At 38.3% G+C, this 25529-nt stretch overlaps 1 protein-coding gene across 2 annotated transcripts in view; it reads right to left on the bottom strand.

The window, feature by feature from the left end:
- ATP10D (ATPase phospholipid transporting 10D (putative)) overlaps nucleotides 1–25529 on the bottom strand; it is a 125697-nt gene that overhangs the window by 86232 nt on the left and 13936 nt on the right. The window lies entirely within an intron of this gene.

The raw sequence follows: 25529 nt of genomic DNA, 5'->3' as shown, positions 1-25529 counted from the left end.
TGAAGTCTTTCTCTACCCATTGCAGCTACGCTTAGCCCATGTGCCTTGCTTTGGCTAATGAAACTCTAGTAAACCTGATACAAGCAGAGGCTTGAAAAGTGCTTGCTCACGAGACTTCCTTGACTCCATTTTTCCCACTACCACATGCCTGAGCCTAGGCCAGTCTCCTAGATGATGAGTACTCCTGACCCACTTAGCAACTATTGCTCCTGTCAACATATGAATGAGGCCACTGACTGCCAGCTGACTGCCAACACGTGAGTGTGCCCAGAGGACACAATCTAGCACCGAGATGAGCTGTCCCAACTGAGCACAACCCCAACTGCCAACCCACCAAACTGCGAGTCAGTAGAAGTTACACCACCATGTTTTGGGGGTGGTGTGATAGAAAACAAACCTAACTCCTATCTAATCTCTTCCTTATTTTCCTCATTTTCAAATACTTCTTATTTTCCAAGAAATTCAGCCCTGACTAGAACGTATGCCCATTAATTTAAAAAAGGGAAAAAAGAAAAGCTAATATTAAGAGCACACTCTACTCCAAACACTTTGCAAAGCATTTTACGTGCCTTATCGTATCTAGTATTTACATCAATCTTATGACAAAGTCATTATTTCCATTTTACGAAAGAGGAAACAGGCTTAGAGAAGTTTAGTGACATACTGAAATTCACGTGATTAATAAGTAGGTAAGGCTGACTCAAATCAAATCTTCCCAACTCAGCAGTCTGCTTTTAGCGGTTAATGTGCTTCGTTTAACTTTGTATCCAGAGTAGCTGGCACTTAGCAGATGCCCAAAGTTCATGCAGCAGGTTAGGAGCATTGAGCATGTCAGCAAGTGTGTGGAGGCAAGGTCTGGAGGCCTTACTTTCTATCCTTGCTTTATCAATGTCATTGCATTTAGTTGATCGTTTTAGGCTGGAGTGCACCTCTGGAGATTTTTAGTAAATCTGTGGGTGCGTCCTGATAATATGAATTGGTAACAAAACTCCCCAGATGAATCTGATTCAGGTGGTCCATGACCGCATTTGCAGAAAAACTAGGTTATGTGCTAGAAACTACACTGGCTAGGGACACAGAGATGATTAAGACCTGGATCCTCATCTCTAGGATCTCCGGGTCTAGGTGAGGCAATAGGTACGTAAATATATAAATGCAATCCCAAGTGCAAAATATTGTTCAAGGCACTGAAATAGTCTGGGCAAATTATTTAAGCTTGCTTCCTTCCTAAGCTTCATTTTAAGTTTATAACACGTCTGTTGATATTTTCTCTAAAGGGTTATACTAATCAGAAATTAATAGTTTCCCCCTAAGGACGTTAAAACTGTATCCAGCGTTCGTGGATCTGAAATCATAAATCATTACCTAGCAGCATTGAAAGATTTGGTCCTATTCTAGTAATTCTAGTGAATCACTATTTTTAATAATCCATTCTAGCTAATACACTTGTTTACTCTATACTGGTCTTTAAGCAATTCCAGGGATTACAGTTATGTAGCATCACTTCATCACTGTATTTACAGAAAATAAGTTGAATCACAATCTCACAAGAAGTCATCAGATCTTTAAAATTTATATGATCTAAAGCAAACAAACAACAGGCAGAAAGTCACTTTTAATGGGAAGGATACACTGGCCTCCAAATGTGTGTATTTGTGCCTGGATCCACAATACATAGCGTCTACTGTTAGAGAAAATACCCATAAAGTTGGTTTTATCAGCTTTATACTAGTCATGGAAACAATACAAAAAAAGTTCTACCCCCATCAGTTTGCTGCCCTTTGGAGTTTGCTCTCTCAATGATCTGTCCAGAGAGCTAAATCAATGTAAACTGGTCAAAATAATCCTATCTTTTCAATATAATGTTTTAAAAATCTGTCTCTGAAGTAATTTGAAAAGCCTAGTTTTCACTTCGGTATAGTTGACCCTTGAACCATGTAGGGGTTAGGAGTGCCCACCTTCCTCAAAGTAGAAAATCTACCCATAACGCGTACTTGGCCATCCATTTCCACCGTTCCTTAGGCATCCGCAGATTCAACCAACTAGGATTTGGTAGTATTGTAATATTTACTACTGAAAACTACCCAAGTATAAGTGGATCCCTGAAATTCAAACCTGCATTGTTCAAGGGTCAACTGCATATAAAATTAGCTTCTTAACCTATAACTAGTAATGAGAGCTTGGAGTTATTAAAGTAGTTCATAACATATTCAGAAATCTCCCCAGAATAAGGATGTAAGATAGTGCTTTATCAATGAATCAATAAATAATGTAAAATACTTAACATAAGCACTAGGGGCTTTTCATGCATTTCCTCCCTTCAGGTGACCATTATGACAAACCTCACAGTTTTTATAAGGTTGAAATTAGTACAATTTTATATTATTTCTGGAAACTTTAAAAGAGAAGTTTTCATTTGCAATTAAATTCTTATTAAGACAGAGGAGTGTATTTCCCTCTAGGGTCCACAGTCTCACACAACAATCTAGATTCTACTTAGATTTTTTAAATGTTGGAATACAATTTCTTCAGAATTCAAACATAGAAATAATTAAACAAATACAGCATGTAGGGGGTGTTAACTTCAGGTAATTCATGGTGTATCACCTCTGGCCCGGGGATGGAGAGGGGTTTGCGGACCCCTGAGATAGAGAAGTTGTTAATGTTTTCAAGGGATTGAACAAAAAGGACCAAGTGTGGAGGTAATTAACATGTGGTAAAAATTCTTTCAAATTTCCAGCTTAGAATTTATACCATCTTAGATCGAGGAGGAACGACCAAGGATCAATAATATTTAGTCACTCTAGCTCAGTGCTTACAAAATTTGTTAACTGCCAGGCCAGTAAGAAATACATTCTATGATGCAACCTGGAACACAGACACACACATACACACATACAGCTAAAACAAAGTCGTACAAAACAATTCTTGCCCTTCCTACTTGCCATGCATGCATCTTCTATTCTACTCTATTCTCTTTCTCAGTCTCTTTTTTTTTTTTTTTTTGCGGTACACGGGCCTCTCACTGTCGTGGCCTCTCCCATTGCGGAGCACAGGCTCTGGACACGCAGCCCCAGCGGCCATGGCTCACAGGCCCAGCCGCTCCGCGGCATGTGGGATCTTCCTGGACCAGGGCACGAACCCGTGTCCCCTGCATCAGCAGGTGGACTCTCAACCACTGCACTGCCAGGGAAGCCCAGTCTCTCTCATTTTAACACTGGTCAAGCTGCACTGAACTGGTTTCAAGGTTCACTAATGTGTTGCTCTACATACTTTGGAGAGACACTGATTGCATGTGGATCCACATGGGTTGAAAGCATACATGGAAGTGGACAGAGCCATTTTTAGCCCCTCTGAGAGTAGAGAGGCACTGAAAAACAGCAGTTGGACTAGAAGGCTCAGGGGAGGGCAACACTTTTCCCAGTAGCAAGAAGCCAGAAGTAGCCTCTTCATCCTTCCCCATCTACCCCAGCAAAGTTAAAAGTATACTGATACTTAGAGAAGGCTTCATTATTAACATTTCACATAAATATTCAGAAAAAATTCTTTAAGATATGAAAGGAAAGCGAATCACAGTAAATCATACCTCATCAAGAATCAGAAAGAATCATGACATTTTAAAGCTTAGACTTTAGAGATTATTTAATCTAGAAGTCACATACCAGTAGCCCTTAAGCAAAATTCTACCCAATGATGTATTTTGTATCACGGTGTTGCCAAACATTGTTTTACATTTTTTTTAATATAGGACCAACATTTTTAAATGGAGACAAATTTATATAACATACTGATAATTAGCTTCTCTTAAAAAGAAAAAAATACAGAATATTGGGCACATATTTTCACATGGTAACAAATGGTGAAGCTTTTTCATCACGGCCCCTGACCCTAACCCTGCATTTTCTGGTTCACCTATTTTAATTGAGTGAATGAGCGGTCTGATCACCACTTTTTGACAAATCAAATTCCTCCTGCTCTACAGACCCAGGTTTGAATATCGGTTGCATCACTTAATAGCTCTGTGGCCTACGTAACTGACCTCCTAGCCTCAGCTTGCTAGTGAATAAGATGAGATGCTGTTAAGAGTCATGGGGCACACCGCAGATAAACAGTGTTCATTCTTTTCCCCACTCTTCTCCTTGCCTGTTTCTCAGCATAAATAAGTCAAGGTTGGAAACCCCGTAAATTGAGCTGAAGTCCGAACTTTCAACACATTGCTTGCAAATTAAAGTTGTCCAAGTCTAAGTAAATGTTCTATTTATCTGTTGCTACTTGAGAAGCGGCATTCAGTAGGATACAAATAGAAATCCAAACAATCACAGAAGACAGCAAGACATAAACTGACCTTCAGACCACCTGATCTCATCCTCAACCGTTTGCTCTAAAATTCATTCTGTTTGTGAACAAACTGTATTCCCCTTGTGCGGTGTTTTCCAAGCTCACCACCCCCACCACCACCGACAAGAGTGCCCTGAGGGCCCTGTTAATCACAGTCCCCTAGGCACTTCCCCTGGAGATTCTGATTCAGAGGCTATAGAATGGGGCCCACGAATGTGGAATTTAACAAGTACCCGGGTGACTTATCAAGGAGGTTGCAAAGTATAACCTATACCCTGCAGCTGTGCAAATGCTGCCCTCTCTTTCTAGCAGGCTCATCAGTCATATACCCACTCACCACACCAGCCTCTCTTCACCATCTAGACTGTTTTAGCTTTACCTTAGAGTAGGGGAGATGGAGAAGGATCCACACAGGAGATACAACAGGGCATTCCCTTCTCTGCTACCGTAACAGTCCTGAGCACGGCTCAGTCACTGCTCCTGCTACAGTGGGCTGCAGGTAGCTTCAATCTTCAAAGTCAGGGAACACAGCTAAGTCCTGTCCAGACTCCACAGAGTCTAATGCTTGGCCAAAGAGAGGATGATCAACAAATGAGCATCGATCATTGAATTTTATAGAAAAGTAATAGTATGGGAAATGGAAACAAAAACACCCTGTTTCCTCTTTCACGGCTCAGCCTGGCTTTTCCTTCCGCAAAAGGAAAAGATGAAAGTTTGAGGCAACAGAAGCCATCAATTTCAGCTCGTGACTGCATCATTGTACCTTTATTAATAGAAGGAATCTGCTCCTCCAGGCCTGAAAGACTTTTTCAGGAAATCATTCTTTCCTTCTAGATTTGTAAGACCAATAAGCGTCTATTAGTGATTAAGAGCATAGACTCAGGAGCCAGACATGGACATAAATTCCTGGGACCTACACTTGCCACCTAACCTTGATCAAAGGACTGTTGTGAGGATTAAGTGAGTTAATATATGTAAAGCCCTTAGAGCAGGGTGTGAACCAGAGTAAGTGCTAAGTAAACATTAACAACTGTGGTAATAATCTGAGAAATGTTCTCCCAACTACAGTATTTATTCAGAAGTATTAACTGAGAATTGGTATGCATAGTATTGATAGTAACGACTATACCCAGCTACTCAGTTATGTTTAATTTCTTCAAGGGTATGTAACTCACACTCAACCACATGGTCACACGCAGCTTTAGCAACTTTGCTCTTCGTTGAACTGGAGAATCTGCCAGGCGACCAACTAGCTGAGCAGAGCAGTACTCTCTCAACTGCTTCCAGGGGTAAAGAGAGCAACCTTGTGGACAAAAGCTCCAATGAGCAACTTATTGTGAAGCATTTTTAGGATCTTTCAAGAACATCACTCGTAATTCTAAGATTTAACCCACTCCAGGAAGAGCTGACTTGTCATGATTTTCTGCTAATAAACCAGATGGTTTCATGCTTTATTTGACCTGATACTCTGCCACTGATTGGAACTCTGCCTTGAGAATTAACACAAAACACATATTTTTAAAATATACCAAGAAGTGCTTAAAGGTCAATTATCACTTGGAACAAGAAAGAATGTTTTAGACCTGGATATACTACTCCTGAATGAGCTTCTGTCCTTAAAGGGAGGGAGAAGACTATTTCATTCAAAAAAACAAAAAAAACTATAGTTTACACAGGTTTTATTAGTCTCCATTCCTAACTTTGTTTTTAGTTGGACAGCAAACTACTACTATGTGAAAATTTGGATTACAACAAACTTGCTGCTGGTTAGTGATGGAAAAATACCATTAAAGATTAACTACATGAAAAGGACTGCATGTTCCTAGGCTCAGCATGGCTACTTGAAGCCTAATATTATCCAGAAATGCAGTGTCCAAAGCCACCTGACTCTGGACACCTTGCTTTAAGTGACATTAACATTTTATCTGGAATTTAGAAGTTAATTAATATGACCACAGATCCTAAAGATCAAGATTCTTAATACGTGTTAACACTAGGAGAGAGGGACTGGATATGAGATTAACACAAACCAAAAGCTACGTACACCCAACTTGCAATACTATTTCATAGCAAGGCAACTATGTGGTAGAAAAGAAACATTTTATTGTAATAATCATTTATTACCATCATATAAATATCTGTACTAAAAATACATAAGTATAAACTTCTTTATAATTGCCACTTATGAATACCATTGGGAAAGCTCAATAAAATTTAGCAAATGAAAAACTCAAAAGAACGGCTGCTGGTGATCTGGAAGGGTTGACAGCATCCTCAACTGACAGCCAGCAAGAAAAAAAGAGACCTAGGTCCTACAACCACAAGGAATTGAATTCTGCCAGCTACCTGGATAAAGTTGGAAGCGGATTCTTCCCCAGAGTTTTCAGAGGAGAACTCAGTCTGGATGACATCTTAATCTCAGCCTTTGAGAACCTGAGCAAAAAACCTAATCTCACTGTACCTGGACTTCTGACCTACAGAATTATACACTATACACTAAGCTGGAGTTGTTTTAAGCCACTAAATTTCTAATTATTTATAGAAAATTAACACAGAGGGTCCAAAAGTAGATCCTTGTATGAATAGGAAGGTAATATATGGCATAAGTCGAATTTCAACTCTGGAATAAATGGTCATCCATCTTGAAAACAAGAAAGCTAAATTCCTACTTTATACATTAAAAGTGAGCTTTTATTAAAATATTTTAATGACTTTTTAAAATTTAATAACTTAAAAACAAATCTCTAGATAGATTAGAAGCTTTTAAGTTTTTAAAAATTACAGTAAATTTACCAGAAGAAGATTTAGAATAATATTTTATTACTGTTAGCTGGGAAAACCTTTCCTAAGCAAGAGAGAAGTTAGTAAAGACAAATAATTTAACCATTCATTTATCTATCATCTATCGTATATAGTAAAAGTCATAAATAAAATCAAGAGACAAGTACAGCTCATAATGACTGGCAAACACTTAATATTCCTAGTATCCAAATTAGTTATACAAATTTATATGAAAAAGCCAATAAAATAGGGCAAGGAATTTGAAAAAGCAATTCTCAGAAGAGGAAATCCAAAGGGCCAATAAATATGAAGAGACAGCCTAGTAGTCACCAGAGGGTTGCAAATTGAAGCTATCATAGAGATAACTGCTTTATCCATACAATCGATAAATATTAAAACGATTAATTATAGCCAGTGCTGGTGAGGATAGGGAGACTCAAACCCCCTGGCAATGGGAGTGTAAATTGCTGCAATCTTCCTCCTCCTATCACCCCACACCCCAAAATTGACAGTATCTCTCAAAATTTTAAATACATATAAAAATTGACAAAGCAATTCCACTTTGGGGAGTCTTACCTATAAGTATATGTACAAGAATGTATGTTGTTGGGCTTCCCTGGTGGCGCAGTGGTTGAGAGTCCGCCTGCCGATGCAGGGGACACGGGTTCGTGCCCCGGTCCGGGAAGATCCCACATGCCGCGGAGTGGCTGGGCCCGTGAGCTATGGCCGCTGAGCCTGTGCGTCCGGAGCCTGTGCTCCGCAGCGGGAGAGGCCCCAACAGTGAGAGGCCCGCATACCGCCAAAAAAAAAAAAAAAAAAAAAAAAGAGTGTATGTTGTAGTTGGGGTTTTTTGGCAGTAACAATAACCTGGAAATATCATGAAAGTCAACTGGAGAACAACTGACTAAATCATAACATATCCACATTATAGGATATTATGCATATATTAAAAATAACCTTTCTCTAACCATTGACTTAGACTGATGACTATTATGTATTGAAGCAAAAAAAAAAAAAAATGACAGAGAAATGTAAATGTAACAATCCAAAATTTGTAAAAACAAATGAGGAACAAACCAAAATGACCAACCTGGGTTCAAAGAATGGTGAGAAGGAGAACTTGGACACAGTTTAAATTTCACTTTGGTTTACTACCTAATCAGTAAACAGGATTTGCAAAGATCTGGGATACACACGAGTGGGTGTAGCTCCCATCACCTGCCTAGTTCCTCAGGAAGCTATGACTATTTAGTATCACTGTCCACTGTGGGAAATGAGGCGCCCGCCGGGTCACAAGATCCTGGAACACAAGCCCACTGCCTTTTCAAATTCTTAGGCTGTAAGAGGGTCACGTTAGCACAGAAGGGTCTACTGATTAGCAACCAAGGACTATCTTCCTTCACCACAGATCCATAGGTCTAGGTTCCATTTCTTACTGCATTGTTGAATCTACAGTTGGCCTGGCCTTGGCTTACTTCACTTGATAACACAAACTGCCTGGATGTGTGTATGTTTATATACATTTGCAAGGACATGAATAAAAGTATAGAATAATTCACATGAGGCTGTAAAAATTGGTTATCTCAAGGAGGCAATAAAAAGGGAATAAATAGAAAGAGATTGTTAACTTTTCTTTCTTTTCTTTGTTACATTGAAAATGTATTGATTTATAATGTTTTAAAATTAAAGTGTTTGAAGGAAGAAGTTGTAACTAATTGCTATGAAACAGTCTAATGCTGCCGTTAGCATTAGGTCTGCATGATGCTACATGATCCAATATTTCTTTCACTCGGAGAAGTTGATAAAAACATAAAGTTCTGAAATCTACAAGCTATCAATTTTAATCATAAAATCAATTAAGTTCAAAAGTAAATATAAACCAAGAATTGCTTAGAGAATAAATGCTAACACTTCTATAATGATTATTACTGCTTATGAAATACATTTCACATATTTAAATCAAATTTCACAGCTTGGTGTAGAGTTTCATTTCCACTTTTCAGAGGAAGAAACAAAAGGTCAGGGAAGGTTTTAGAACTCAAGGCGCACATTTTTTTACTCCAAAAGCATGCCTTTCCAACTATACAGTCCTATTTATATATAAAATAAAAAATAATGAAATATAATCATTTTAAGGTAAATTATTTCTAACTAGGGTCTTATTTTTTCTAGATGATATTAAAAACAAGTCATTCAATAAGAGTGTACCTAAAATAACATACCATACTATGTTCCTTCTTGTACACAAATGTACTTGAAAGCAGACAGTTCTCAAAAATCCTGTTTCCCTTAATGAAAGTTTAACGGAAGCTTGTAGCAGGGCAGATTACCAAAGGTAAATACAGGATAGTGAATTCCCATGGTCCTAGCTAGTACTTTAAAATTTCCGAGGTCATCACCAGCCAACAAACAACTTGGAATATATACATGATCTCACTCATCTTACAAAGAAAAACATTCTTGTGCATAGTCATTTCAAGATGCTCTGCTTGTGGCTATCAAACTCCAGCATGCATCAGAATATCCTAAGCCACACCCTTGTGTCTCTGATTCAGCAGGTCTGGGGTGCGGCTCAAGAATCAACATGTTTAACAAGTTTCCAGGTAGTGCCAGTGTGCTGGGTCCTGGGACCCACTTGGAGAACAACTGCTTTATGTTAAATAACCTTATTTCAAAATGTAAAGTTGTAATTAAGAGTGACCAGATTATTAGATATCACTCCTAGTTTGGGGAAGCCCATCACCTTTCAGAGTGTAGACTAAGGTTATGTACCAATGACTTGACAGCTGATACAAGCAGACCCTCTCGTCTGAAATTAGAATTAACTAAAATAATGAAGGTCTAGTTTACATAAAAAATCCCCAGAGGTTGGTGACAAGCCTTCAGGATTGATTCTTTCTGCAGATTTAATACAATCTGTTTCAACCAACATTTCCAAAAACTTGGCAAGGTAGGACAATGGGTCCAGGTCCTGACAGATTATCCTCTCAACCAAGATGAGAAAACACTAACACAATATCAAAGTTCTCATATGCTCCAAACCTTGGAAGGAAGAGAAGTTACCTATCAGGGTCAATAAAAAATAGAGAAATTTTATAGCTATAGGTCTCTGAGAATAAGACAGGAACTGTTTTGCAATAGACTCAAGATATGAGAGTCTCCTTGACCTGTATGTCACAGGTAACCCTCCCTCTGAGCCCTGACAAAACTTGGGCTGGTTCCAAACTGAGTCATCTCTGACTTGTCCAACTCTCTCTATAAGTGGCTTATTACCTCAAGGAGACCAGTTCCTTATCTGACGGGTAATAAGGATGGCAGCAAGATCATCTGATGTCTTTGTTGGTTTCTCTGTTGCATCATGTGTCAGGGTAACATGTTGGCTCCCTTAGTAATGACTGTCCTGCCATCTACAAAAGGAGAAAGTGTTTTTCTTCACCCCATGTAATCTTTGAAAACGAAGATAAATATGAACCATTGTAGATGTATCTAATACAGGCTTTGGTGATTACAAGGGTCAATTTATTTAGTGGAAAAAGTGTGGCTCTTGAATAACAAAGTTATATAATCCTCAGGGTTATTCATTAGGTGGAAGGAATCAGATTTGCCAAATAAAGTCATCTTGGAGTTCTGCATGCTATTTAATATTTCCTGTTAATTGAACTTCTTGAACTAACTCTCCAGTAGAAGTACATACTCTATATTTTAGAAATAAACAAAAGGCCAGGCTAGGGTAATACATCACCAAAAACATTGAACTAAAGTAATTACTTTTGATAATTGGTTATTATTATCATGAAAGGAAGTGCTATACAGGTATATAAGAAGCTAAGTCATAGTATCTTCCACTTTGACCACTAAGAAATCTTTGTGACAGTTTTGTCACTTTTAGGATGCTAAAGAAGAAAAAGTCAACTCTACTCAAGCACATAACCGTTTTAGAATAGAGTGCTTAAACCAAGCTCACTCAGTCCCAATTCATTCAACAACCATGACCTGAAAAACAGACACTATGGCTGATAGTGGCAAGACAGAAACAAAAGATACTGTTCTACATCAGAGAAGCATCCTCTAACTCAGACTGAGGGAAAGAACCCTCTACAGCAAGGAGTGACAGGCTTCTATCAAATTAAAAATTTCAAATACAACATGTTTATTTTGAAAGAAGGCAGAAGTATAAAATATAACTGGGACATATAGATGCATTGTTTTATTCTGGAAAAAGTTGCCCACTCTTAGTGTTCCCAAACTTAAATATAAAGAGTTTCTTCAGTTCTCTCCTGTGAGAATAAAGTCTACACACACACACACACACACAAAATCTCCCAACTAGACACTGAAAGATTTACCTCACTTCTTCAATATACCTCAGCTTTCTTGAAGGGACCACACATCTAAATGAGTTACCTTTCACTGATGCGTTGGCTCCAAATTGAATTAAGCTAGCAAAAACACAGAGAAAATGTTGCAATTATATGTGTGTATCTCTGTTATTGGGAACTAAAAAAAACTCACCTGTACTCATAATGAGGTCCCACTCTGCCTTAGTCTATTTTTTTAAATTTTATTTATTTTTTTATACAGCAGGTTCTTATTGTCTTAGTCTATTCTTAATGCTGAAAAAAATCAAACATATATTAAAATGTTAATGATACTAATCATTAATACTATGTTTTGATATTGGTAATCCTAGATGCTCCTAAAATAATGTTATTGAAATGACAGAATAGCATGTTTTTGAGATTCAGTTATTCAACTCTAATAAAAGATTATTAACTCAATAAACCTAAGGTCATAACAACATCTACCATTTATACATGCCAAGTTCTGTGCTCAGGACAAATATACATTAATTCTTACAACAAAGTACACATATTATTATCCCCACTTACATATGAGGAAATTGAGGCTCAGAGTGAGAAATTCACCCAAGTGACACAGCTTGGTAAGTGATTACCCAAGTCTAATCCAAATATCTCGGATGGAGTGAGAGTCTTTGCAGTCATTAGATGGCTCTGATACCAGGCAGAAACACTTGAGCAATAGGTTGGCAGAAGGCATAGAGCATCTGGCAACCTACCAAAGAATGTGAGGGTTGGGAGAAAGGATAGGAATAATATAAGGAAAAAAGAACTTAAGTCATTTAGAAGAAAAAAATACTAAGCTTACTTCATTTGAAAAACAGGGACTTCCCCGGTGGCGCAGTGGCTAAGAATTTGCCTTCTGATGCAAGGGACATAGGTTCGATCCCTTGTTAGGGAACTAGATCCCACATACATGCCACAACTAAGAGTTCACATGCCACAACTAAGGTGTCCGCCGGCTGCAACTAAGGAACCCACGAGCTGCAACTAAGGAGCAGGTGGGCTGCAACTAAGGAGACCATGAGCCATAACTAAGGAGCCTGTGAGCCACAACTAAGGAGCCTGCTTGCCACAGCTAAGACCCGGTGCAACCAATACATAAATAAATTTTTTTAAAAAATGTGTACACTTTAAAAAGAAAACTAAAGCTAACAAACTCAAATATTTGTGTTTAAATTTAAAAATTAATTAGATATATTTAATAGAAAGTTCTTCCATATATTTGAAATATGATTCATTATATGAAAATAACATTTATTTAAAATAAATGATTCATTTTTAACCTGATTTCAAAATTCTTTGACCCCACAGGGACCTCTAAGCAAATGACCACCCACCCTCTTCTCACTGCCTTTTATTCTTGCATGGCTGCACTTCCTTGCTTACACAGTCTGAATTTTGTGGTCAACAGTGCTATCACTTCCTTGTACATTCTCTCAACCTCTTAGCTCCTCTTTCACTTCCTTCTTGGCAAAACCCTTACCGTAGCTATATTCAAATTGGTTAGCTCTAAATCTCTACACACTCTGTTCCAATATCTGCAAGTTGAAAGTGTCTGAGAGAAATACACAAGGTCCCTGATTAGTGTCAATTTTTGATGTTATGTTTTGCCCTCGTAATGGCAGCAACATTCTCAGAAAAATGCTAAGGAACTGGAAATAAGTAAGAACATGTGCAAAGATATGGTGACAAAGAAGTTTCCAGCATGTTTAGTGTCACTTTAAATTCTTGACCACGAACCACAAGTTGGCCAGACATGCTGACTGCAATCATACCGCGTTTCTAGTCTTCACTTTCCCACTTTCATAGCCAACTGTTTTAGACTTTCTCCTCTCTCCTCTAATTTTCCATAGCTCTCTCAACTTTCCTCCTGCTGATGACATGTCTCTATTTTACTGAGAAAACTAAAGCCATCAGAAGAGAATTTCTACAGATTCCCCCCCACATAACCACCTTCCAGCACAGAGCTCTTTCCTAAAAATTCCAGATGTGTACCTTTGACAGCCAACTAGGCAGCTCATCTCCATTCAGCTTCATCTCCAAATGGTAACATGTGCAAAACGGAGCTCCTGATACTCCCCCACCAAAACCTGCTTCCTCCACAGATCAGCCCTGTCAGTTGCTGCAGCTCCATCCTTCTACATCCTCAGCCCAAAGACCTTTGAGCCATCCTGGATCCTGTTCCTCACAACCCACATACAGTCAGTCAGCAAATTCGGTTGGCTCTCCCTTTAAAATATATCTGGGGCTTCCCAGGTGGCGCAGTGGTTGAGAGTCTGCCTGCCGATGCAGGGGACATGGGTTCATGCCCCGGTCCGGGAAGATCCCACATGCCACAGAACGGCTGGGCCCGTGAGCCATGGCCGCTGAGCCTGCATGTCTGGAGCCTGTGCTCCACAACGGGAGAGGCCACAACAGTGAGAGGCCCGCGTACCGCGGGGGAAAAAAAAAAAAAAAAAAATATATATATATATATATATATATATATATATATATCTGGATCCTCACCACTTGGCATCACCTCCACCACTATCGCCCTAGTCTGACTCTACTACCTGTCCTATTAACACTTCATTTAGAACCCGACAATTTAAAACTTTTCCCACAATTTAAAACTCTCTAAAGGCTCCCATGTGAATTATAATAACAGCCGCCAATGCCACACATACCTGACTCCCCGTGTCCTCTCCAACCAATTCCTCCTCTCCTCCTTTATTCCACCCCCTACACAGCCTTGTCTCAGCAATCCCTATTCTCCTTCCCTTTCTTATTTTTCATAGAATTTTAAGTCACTTTCTAACAATCTGTAACTAGTTTTGCATTTTAGCTCTTGTTGTCTCCCCCCTCCATCAGAGTGGGAGTTTCTATCTCCTTTGTCCACTGATGTAACCTAGGCTTAGAACAGTATCAGATACAGAGCAACTTCCAATACATATTCGTGGAATGGACATATGAATAAATGAATAAAATAATACCTCTCTTATATGCAGTAATGACCAGAATACCCTAACAACCACCAACTCTATAAGTGATATAAGCTTAGTTATCTCATGATATCTTAGTTATTTCATATTACAGCTATTATACATGCTAAACTATAGTTTATATTAAGATCTACAGCATGTAACCCTAAAATGGCTGCTAACAAGACTGCAACAAAAGACATAAAAAAGGAAATAAAACAAGTAGAATCTATTTTTTAAAATAGATGATGTATTTGAATTTCATTGTTCTAAGAAGTTCTTCTGAATAACCTATTTTTACAGAAGGTTTAAGGTTTATCCCTTAAGTATCAAAACAATTTCATCATGATAGAAATCATTATAAATGTGTTCTCAATTTTCCTACATTTTATACAGCACTTTAAATAAATTTTCTTCTGAGAATTCAGCACCAATGCTCAAAGCACCAATTATTGCAAAGTACTGTATAAAGTGATGCCTTCAGGGTCTTCAGAGGCATATCCATAGGTTTTCATCCAGCAGTTGAAGACCCCCATGTTTTGAATGCTCCCATCTGATTTCATAGGTTTGTATCTCCCTTGGCTGCCCAAATTATCTGCCTTTATCAAGACTGAACTTATACTTCCAACTATCTTAGAACAAACAAATTGAATTAACAACCTCAATGGTCTTCAGGGAGCAGAATGTAGAAACTTAGAAGGCTTATTTAGTGAAACCTACTCTCACTGTTCAGAGATCGCTTCTCCTTATGTTTGTTTAATAAATAGGTACCGAAAAGCTACCACATGTCAGCCAAGTACTGTTCCAGGCACTGCACACAAAACGATGAAATGTTCTGTGTAAACTCCGTAGTTCTTGTCCTCAAAGAGCACACAGTCCAGGAGAGGGATCAGGCATGAAGTTCATGAGATTCCCTCATTACCTGAAATACTTCAGAGATTAATCCCCATGAGACAAATTGTGACATGTTTATGGCCAGGTTTCACAGCAGCAAACACTAAGAGCATTAAACCATTAACCAATAGGTAAGTTCTGAAACGGAGCTAGACCAGATAAGTGCTCATTTTGAAAACTAGAGCCAAAGTATCTTTTTAAACTGGCAGAACACAAAATTTCCTAGTGTGCTATCTCATACTCATTTATATGAAAGAGGGCAACCTTTAGCTCTATGTGATAAGCTGTGTATTTGTGTGTGTGTGTGTAAAACATGATAAACACACTGTATTGTAATCTAAAGATATGCTTTACAAAATTATTCAAAAGAAAGGGGAATGAGCTATGATTGTTTCACATCTGCTCTATACGACATCTGGTTCACTGCTTTAACCAGTAACTGGACAATGCTCAGCACATGGCAAGGACTCAGTGAATATTTTGAAATAAATTAACTAGTGTCCAGTCAGGTTCACGGTGGTATACTATGCATCCAGGGAATGAGTATTCTTCAAATAAGAAAAATCTCAAGAGGATAAAGGTCAAGCAATCAAAAAAGTGTGCAAAAAGTATTGTTGAATGATGGAGTGGGGTTCTTTGCTGGGATTCTACTTGGTTAATTCCATCCTGATCTTTGAAATCCAAGGTGACCTAAAGCCACTGACCTTTACCAGAGATGACAACTACATTTGTCCTCAGACTGTTGATGACTTAAGTTGTGTTAAATCAGTGATGCTGGACTGGCTGCAATTCCTGCCTACCTTCAGGGACATTTGATAGTACCTAGACACATTTTTAGTTGTCACAGCTGAGGGGGCGAGGGCTAATGGAGAGAGGCCATGGATGCTATTATAACGCACAGGACAGCCCCCCAAAGCAAATAATACTTTGGCCCCAAATGCCAATAATGCCACTGTTGAAAATGCTGGTCTACAGCAAGCCACCACATTGGTTCAAGGGAGAGGTAAATAGCAGAGTGCAAAGAGGACTTTTTCAGTCAGTCATAAGCTCAAATACTGATTCTAACCGTTCAGCCCCAGTGAGACTTTGTATAACCCTCAGTTTCCCCATCAGGAAAATAAGGCCTTCTCTTTAAGTTTGTTGTAAGGAGTTAATATATGAAAGGTAAATGACACATAATAGACCAATATTATGAGTGCACTTACTAACTGCTTGATGCCAACATCTCAGCCAGGTAGGAAAAGTATTTTAAAGATAAGGTTAGTCAGCCCTGAACCAAGATAGTGGAGTAGAAGGATGTGCTCTCACTCCCTCTTGTGAGAACACCAGAATCACAACTAGCTGCTGGACAATCATCGACAGGAAGACACTGGAACTCACTAAAAAAGATACCCCACATCCAAAGCCAAAGGAGAAGCCACATTGAGACAGTAGGAGGGGTGCAATCACAGTAAAATCAAATCCCATAACTGCTGGGTGGGTGACTCACAGACTGGGGAACACTTATACCACAGAAGTCCACAAACTGGAGTGAAGGTTCTGAACCCCACGTCAGGCTTCCCAACCTGGGGGTCCAGCAACAAGAGGAGGAATTCCTAGAGAATCAGACTTTGAAGGCTAGTGGGATTTGACTGCAGGACTTTGACAGGGTTGGGGGAAACAGAGACTCCACTCTTGGAGGGCACACACAAAGTAGTGTGCATAGCGGGACCCAGGGGAAGGAGCAGTGAACCAAGGGGAGATCGAACCAGACCTACCTGCTAGTGTTGGAGGGTCTCCAGCAGAGGCGGGGGTGGCTGTGGCTCACCGTGGGGACAAGGACACTGGCAACAGAAGTTCTGGGAAGTACTCCTTGGCGTGAGCTCTCCCAGAGTCTGCCATTAGCCCCATCAAAGAGCCCAGGCAGTCTCCAGTGCTGCGTTGCCTCAGGCCAAACAACCAACAGGGAGGGAACGCAGCCCCATCTATCAGCAGTCAACTGGATTAAAGTTTTACTGAACTCTGCCCACCAGAGCAACACCCAGCTCTACCCACCACCAGTCCCTCCCATCGAGCCTCTTAGATAGCCTCATCCACCAGAGTGCAGACAGCAGAAGCAAGAAGAACTACAATCCTGAAGCCTGTGGAACAAAAACCACATTCACAAAAAGATAGACCAGAAGAAAAGGCAGAGGGCTATGTACCAGATGAAGGAACAAGATAAAACCTCAGAAAAACAACTAAATGAAGTGGAGATAGGCAACCTTCCAGAAAAAGAATTCAGAATAATGATAGTGAAGATGATCCAGGACCTCGGAAAAAGAATGGAGGCAAAGACTGAGAAGATGCAAGATATATTTAACAAAGACCTAGAAGAATTAAAGAACAAACAAACAGAGGTGAACAATACAATAACTGAAATGAAAACTACACTAGAAGGAATCAACAGCAGAATTACTGAGGCAGGAGAACGGATAAGTGACCTGGAAGACAGAATGGTGGAATTCACTGCTGCAGAACAGAATAAAGAAAAAAGGATGAAAAGAAATGAAGACAGCTTAAGAGACCTCTGGGATCATGTTAAACGCAACAACATTTGCATTATAGGGGTCCCAGAAGGAGAAGAGAGAGAGAAACGACCAGAGAAAATATTTGAAGAGATTAGAGTCGAAAACTTCCCTAACATGGGAAAGGAAATAGCCACCTAAGTCCAGGAAGAACAGACAGTCCCATTCAGGATAAACCCAAGGAAAAACATGCCCAGACACATAGTAATCAAATTAGCAAAAATTAAAGACAAATTATTGTAGCAAGGGAAAAACGACAAATAACATACAAGGGAACTCCCATAAGGTTAACAGCTGATTTCTCAGCTGTTAGAAACTCTACAAGCCAGAAGGGAGTGGCATGATATACTTAAAGGGATGAAAGGGAAGAACCTACAACCAAGATTACTCTAACTGGCAAGGATCTCACTCAGATTTGATGGAGAAATCAAAAGCTCTACAGACAAACAAAAGCTAAGATAATTCAGCACCACCAAACCAGCTCTACAACAAATGCTAAAGGAACTTTTCTCTAAGTGGGAAACACAAAAGAAAAGGACCTACAAAAACAAACCCAAAACAATTAAGAAAATAGTCATAGGAACATACATATCAATAATTACCTTAATCGTGAATGGATTAAATGCTCCAACCAAAGACATAGGCTTGCTGAATGGATACAAAAACAAGACCCATATATATGCTGTCTACAAGAGACCCACTTCAGACCTAGGGACACATACAGACTGAAAGTGAGGGGATGGAAGAAGATATTCCATGCAAATGGAAATCAAAAGAAGGCTGGAGTAACAATACTCATATCAGAAAAACCTCAAATAAACAATCTAACCTTACACCTAAAGGAACTAGAGAAATAAGAACAAACAAAACCCAAAGTTAGCAGAAGGAAAGAAATCATAAAGATCAGAGCAGAAATAAATGAAATAGAAACAAAGAAAACAACAGCAAAGATCAATAAAACTAAAAGCTGGTTCTTTGAGAAGATAAAAAAAATTGATAAACCACTAGCCAGACTCATCAAGAGGGAGAGGACTCAAATCAATAAAATTAGAAATGAAAAAGGAGAAGTTACAACAGACACTGCAGAAATACAAAGCATCCTAAGAGATTACTATAAGCAACTCTATGCCAATAAAATGGACAACCTGAAGAAATGGACAAATTTTTAGAAAGGTATAACCTTCCAAGACTGAACCAGGAAGAAATAGAAAATATGAACAGACCAACCACAAGTAATGAAATTGAAACTGTGATTAAAAATCTTCCAACAAACAAAAGTCCAGGACCAGCTGGCTTCACAGGTGACTTCTATCAAACATTTACAGAAGAGCTAACACCCATCCTTCTCAAACTCTTCCAAAAAACTGCACATGAAGGAACACTCCCGAACTCATTCTATCAGGCCACCATCACCCTGATACCAAAACCAGAGAAAGATACTACAAAAAAAGAAAATTACAGACCAATATCACTGATGAATATAGATGCAAAAATCCTCAACAAAATACTAGCAAACAGAATCCAACAACACATTAAAAGGATCATACACCAAGATCAAGTGGGATTTATCCCAGGAATGCAAGGATTCTTCAATATATGCAAATCAATGTGAGACACTATTTTAACAAATTGAAGAATGAAAACCATATGATCGTCTCAATAGATGAAGAAAAAGCTTTTCACAAAATTCAACACCCATTTATGATAAAAATTCTCCAGAAAGTGGGCATAGAGGGAACCTACCTCAACATAATAAAGGCCATATAAAACAAACCCACAGCAAACATCATTCTCAATGGTGAAAAACTGAAAGCATTTCCTCTAAGATCAGGAACAAGACAAGGATGTCCACTCTCACCACTATTATTCAACATAGTTTTGGAAGTCCTAGCCATGGCAATCAGAGAAGAAAAAGAAATAAAAGGAATAAAAATTGGAAAAGAAGAAGTAAAACTGTCACTGTTTGCAGATGACATGATACTATACTAAAGATGTCAACAGAAAACTACTAGAGCTAATCAATGAATCTGGTAAAGTGGCAGGATACAAAATTAATGCGCATATATCTCTTGCATTCCTATACACTAATGATGAAAAATCTGAAAGATAAATTAAGGAAACACTCCCATTTACCATTGCAACAAAAAGAATAAAACACCTAGGAATAAACCTACCTAGGGAGACAAAAGGCCTGTATGCAGAAAACTATAAGACACTGATGAAAGAAATTAAAGATGATAACAACAAATGGTAGAACCAACACTGTGAAAATGAATATACTACCCAAAGCAATCTACAGATTGAATAATGCAATCCCTATCAAATTACCAATGGCATATTTTACAGAACTAGAATAAAAAATCTTAAAATTTGTATGGAGACACAAAAGACCCCGAATAGCCAAAGCAGTGTTGAGGGAAAAAAACGGAGCTGGAGCAATAAGACTCCCTGACTTCAGATTATACTACAAAGCTACAGTAATCAAGACAATATGGTACTGGCACAAAAACAGAAACACAGATCAATGGAACAAGATAGAAAGCCTAGAGATAAACCCACACACCTATGGTCAACTAATCTATGACAAAGGAGGCAAGGATATACAATGGAGAAAAGACAGTCTCTTCAATAAGTGGTGCTGGGGAAACTGGACAGCTACATGTAAAAGAATGAAATTAGAACACTCCCTAACACCATACACAAAAATAAACTCAAAATGGGTTAAAGACCTAAATGTAAGGCCAGACACTACAGCACTCTTAGAGGAAAACATAGGAAGATCACTCTTTGACATAAATCACAGCAAGATCTTTTTTGATCCACCTCCTAGAGTAATGGAAATAAAAACAAAAATAAACAAATGGGACCTAATGAAACTTAAAAGATTTTGCAAAGCAAAGGAAACCATAAATAAGACAAAAAGACAACCCTCAGAATGGGAGAAAATATTTGCAAATGAAGCAACTGACAAAGGATTAATCTCCAAAATTTACAAGCAGCTCATGCAGCTCAATATTAAAAAAACAAACAACCCAATCCAAAAATGGGCAGAAGACCTAAATAGACTTTTCTCCAAAGAAGACATACAGATGGCCAAGAAGCACATGAAAAGCTGCTCAACATCACTAATTATTAGAGAAATGCAAATCAAAACTACACTGAGGTATCACCTCACACCAGTTAGAATAGGCATCATCAGAAAATCTACAAAGAACAAATGCTGGAGAGGGTGTGGAGGAAAGGGAACCTTTTTGCACTGTTGGTGGGAATGTAAATTGATACAGCCACTATGGATAACAGTATGGAGGTTCCTTAAAAAACTAAAAATAGAATTACCATATGATCCAGCAATCCCACTACTGGGCATATACCCACAGAAAACCATAATTCAAAAACACACATGCTCCCCAATGTTCACTGCAGCACTATTTACAATAGCCAGGTCTTGGAAGCAACTTAAATGCCCATTGACAGACAAATGGATAAAGAAGATGTGGTACATATATACAAGGGAATATTACTCAGCCATAAAAAGAAACGAAATTGGGTCATTTGTTGAGACATGGATGGATCTAGAGACTGCCATACAGAGTAAATTAGGTCAGAAAAAGAAAAACAAATATCGTATATTAACACATATATGTGTAACCTAGAAAAGTGGTACAGATGAACTGGTTTGTAGGGCAGAAATTCAGACACAGATGTAGAGAACAAACGTATGGACACCAAGGCAGGTAAGCGGCGGGGTGGGGGGTGGTGGTGGAATGAATTGGGAGATTGAGATTGACATGTATACACTGATGTGTATAAAACTGATGACTAATAAGAACCTGCTGTCTAAAAAAATATATAAATTCAAACAAACAAACAAACAAAAAGATAAGGTTAGTAACTTAAATAGAACATTCAGAATTTTAAAGCTGGAAAAAAACTCAAGTATCCAACTAAATATTTTATAAACAAGGAAACTGAGACTCAGGACATTGACTTACCCAATACTACACATCAAATCAGTGGCAGCTCATTAAAAATAAACCAGCTTATTCTCTATGCTACCATTTTATTACTTACATACATATATAGGCTTTCATTAATTTCTAAATTATGTCATGATTTATGAATGCGTCATACATTAGTTAAATCAATTTGAGTACATTTTATGCCTGTTAAAATTTTATATTATAGTATCCTTAGACCTTAAAAGAACCAAGATTTATTCAGATTTATATCTATCTGAAAATTTTCTCAGCTAATTTTTAGGATCTGCCCTATTGTTTCAGTTTCATCCAAGAAGACCCATAATCACTCACAATGGCCTACTCTTTACAGTGATACTTCATAAAAGCAATACAAGGAATTATTCATTTCGGGGGTTTAAGTATTTACAAGAAGAGCATACTTGAGAAATGAGCATAAACAGAAACTGAAAAGCTGCAAATAAATAGAAAAAAATCTATTTTCAACTTCACTAGTAACCAATCTAAGAAAAGCAGTTAGTAATTTTTTCCTTGAGTGTAGCAAGGAGTTTCTTTATTCATGGTGTTCAATGAAGCCAAGTTTTCGTATAGTGCTGGGGACGTCTAACCTGCTTTTAATTTTCTGGAGCCAAAAGGTAGTAAGTCTTAAAGACGTTCATGCTTTTTGGCCCTGAGTAGAGAGCTGATCGATTCAGCACTGGAATTCAGCACTAACCCAAATGTCCAGATAAAGGTAAATTGTTAAATCGTGGTATATCTAAATGGAAATATACTACAGCTTTTAAAATGATGTTTAAATAAATTTGATAAGAAAATTTTTTAAGTTTTTAAGGTGTTTGGTTTTTTTGGGTTTTTTTTTTTTTTGGCCATCCCCTGCAGCTTGCAGAATCCCAGTTTCCTGACCAGGGATTGAACCTGGGCCCCTGGCAGTGAGAGTGCAGAGTGAAAACCACTGGACTACTGGGGAATTCCCTATAAGGTTTTAAACCATGATTTAGACCTGTATGTAAGTATGATCTCAAACAGAATATATGTGTGTTTCTATTTATATATATAAATTTGGAATTAAATATTTTTAAAAACTCTAACACTGGTTATTTTGAGGCAATATATTAGATGATTTTAAAGTATCATTTGTAACTGTCTTTTTATTTTTATTTTTTTACCATGAAAATATGTCTTTAGTTTATAATTAGAAGACAGATCTTTATTTAATCAAAAACTATTCCAAAACTCTAATCACACAAAACCTATCCAACTTCATTTAATCATGAAGCCTATGCTTATGGTGGAGAAAAGCATAGACAGAAGTTAATGTATTGCTTCTAAATGTAGGGAAAAGATGCAATCCTTTAAGTTTTTGTTTTAAGAACAGCCTTAAAAAGTGCAAAACAAGCATGCTGCCTCCAACACTGAAAAAGAACATTCACATCCAAGTCCACAAGCAGCATGTGTATGTACTACTAATAATTCTCCATATTATATCAGAGAAAACAAGAAGAACATAACTGAGTATGTAAACCTCATTGTAAAGGCAATGTATATATGTGTCCTTGCCAAAAAGTTTTGAATGTAATTAAAAATGTTGCAAAGCCAACTAAAGCATTCAGGACTCTTTTGGACAAAATACAATTACTAAAAATATCTAACAGATATGGCTGGTTAAGTTTTTAAGAGAGAGCTTACTTAAATGGCTACATGGTTTTAGGAGATTTTCTTCTTAATGAAATTTAGGTTTGAAACAGAATTTAAATGATACTCTGCAAAAGAAAGTTCAGATAATTGTTACAGTAAAATAGTTTATACTTATGTAGAGAATATATGTTTCTAGATATCAAAGTAATCTCAAAACCTCAAAAACAAGTCTGTTATGCTTCTCACATATCTCCTTCACTGCTCTTTATTTTAGAAATTAAAGTCAGTGGGGGAAAAACACAGTTGTAGATAAGGTTTTAATTCCTACTTAAGAAACTATTTCAAGATTCTTTCTGCTGATTCCTAATATCTCCATGACATGACCAATCTACAATATTATGAAGTGACCATGTTCAACATCACATGGGCCTGATAGGGTAAAGAAAGCTGACAAACAAAATTTCCAGCAACAAATGAGAGAATCTGACCTGACTAAATCTAAAGTGCATTAAAAGAATATAGCCTATGTTGAATACAGATGCAGTATGGAAACACTTTTATGCTGGGACTTTATATAGATTTAATTGATAACAATTTTAATGCTCACAGTAGGAAACAATATTATTCCCCACCTCTACAAAGACACTCAGGGAAAACTTGATTTCCTAGACACAAACTCTCTACTGAGAGTCATAAGGATTCACATCTGCTTCTTTTAACCATTCTCCAAAAATATACCCAAGATCAAAGGATGGGAAAAAACATTCCCCCTTTCTCCCCTTATGAAAAAACGTTAATTTTAATTATGTTTTGGGAAGGGAATTTGTTGCCAGGAAGTAAATAATAACATAAAACCAGCCAACACAAATCTTTAAGTACTGATATTAAACACTGTCTTTTTGGGCTGTTTTGTAAGTTTTCTGTCTTAAATTACTGGTTATTGAAGCCAGTTCAGTGGTATCACAGAGCTATTTGAAATGGTATACAGAAAAGTCAATGGAATCATCTTTCCCAGAGGCCTTTTAAAGTAGAACAGCCAGGTCTTCCCTGGTGGCGCAGTGGTTAAGAATCCACCTGCCAATGCAGGGGACGCGGGTTCAAGCCCTGGTTCAGGAATTTCCCACATGCCACAGGCAACTAAGCCCGTGAGCCACAACTACTGAGCCTGCGCTCTAGAGCCTGTGAGCCACAACTACTGAGTCCACGTGCCTAGAGGCCATGCCCTGCAATGAGAAGCCACCACAATGAGAAGCCCGCGCACCGCAACAGAGAGTAGCACCCCTGCTCACCACAACTAGAGAAAAGCCTGCGTGCGGCAACAAAGACCCAATGCAGCCAAAAAAAACACCAGTCACTAAAAAAAGTAAAATAAAATAAAGTAGACCAGCCAAAGCAATTTTGAGAAAAAAGAACAAAAGCTGGAGGCATCATGATCCTTGACTTCAGACTATACTACAAAGCAGCAGCAATCAAAAGAGTATGGACTGGCCCAAAAACAGACACATAGATCAGTGGAACAGAATAAAGAGCCCAGAAATAGCCCCACACACATATGGTCAATTAATCTGTGACAAAGGAGGCAAGAATATACAACGTAGAAAAGACAGTCCCTTCAATAAGTGGTGCTGGGATAACTGGACAGCTACACGTAAAAGAATGAAATTAGAACATTTTCACACACCATATAAGAAATAAACTCAAGGGGCTTCCCTGGTGGCACAGTGGTTGAGAGCCCGCCTGCCGATGCAGGGGACACGGGTTTGTGTCCCGGTCCGGGAAGATGCCACATGCCGCGGAGCGACTGGGCCCGTGAGCCACAGCCGATGAGCCTGCGTGTCCGGAGCCTGTGCTCCGCAACGGGAGAGGCCACAGTAGTGAGAGGACCGTGTACCGCAAAAAAAATAAAAAATAAACTCAAAATGGATCAACGTCCTAAACGATATTTATTTGGATCTGTCTCCTAAGGCAAAGGAAACAAAAGCAAAAATAAACAAATGGGACCTAACTAAACTTAAAAGCTTTTGCACAGCAAAG

The sequence above is a fragment of the Phocoena sinus genome, chromosome 5, assembly GCF_008692025.1.
Source record: "Phocoena sinus isolate mPhoSin1 chromosome 5, mPhoSin1.pri, whole genome shotgun sequence".
Classification (NCBI taxonomy): domain Eukaryota; kingdom Metazoa; phylum Chordata; class Mammalia; order Artiodactyla; family Phocoenidae; genus Phocoena; species Phocoena sinus.
This window is presented reverse-complemented; position numbering and strand designations above follow the sequence as displayed.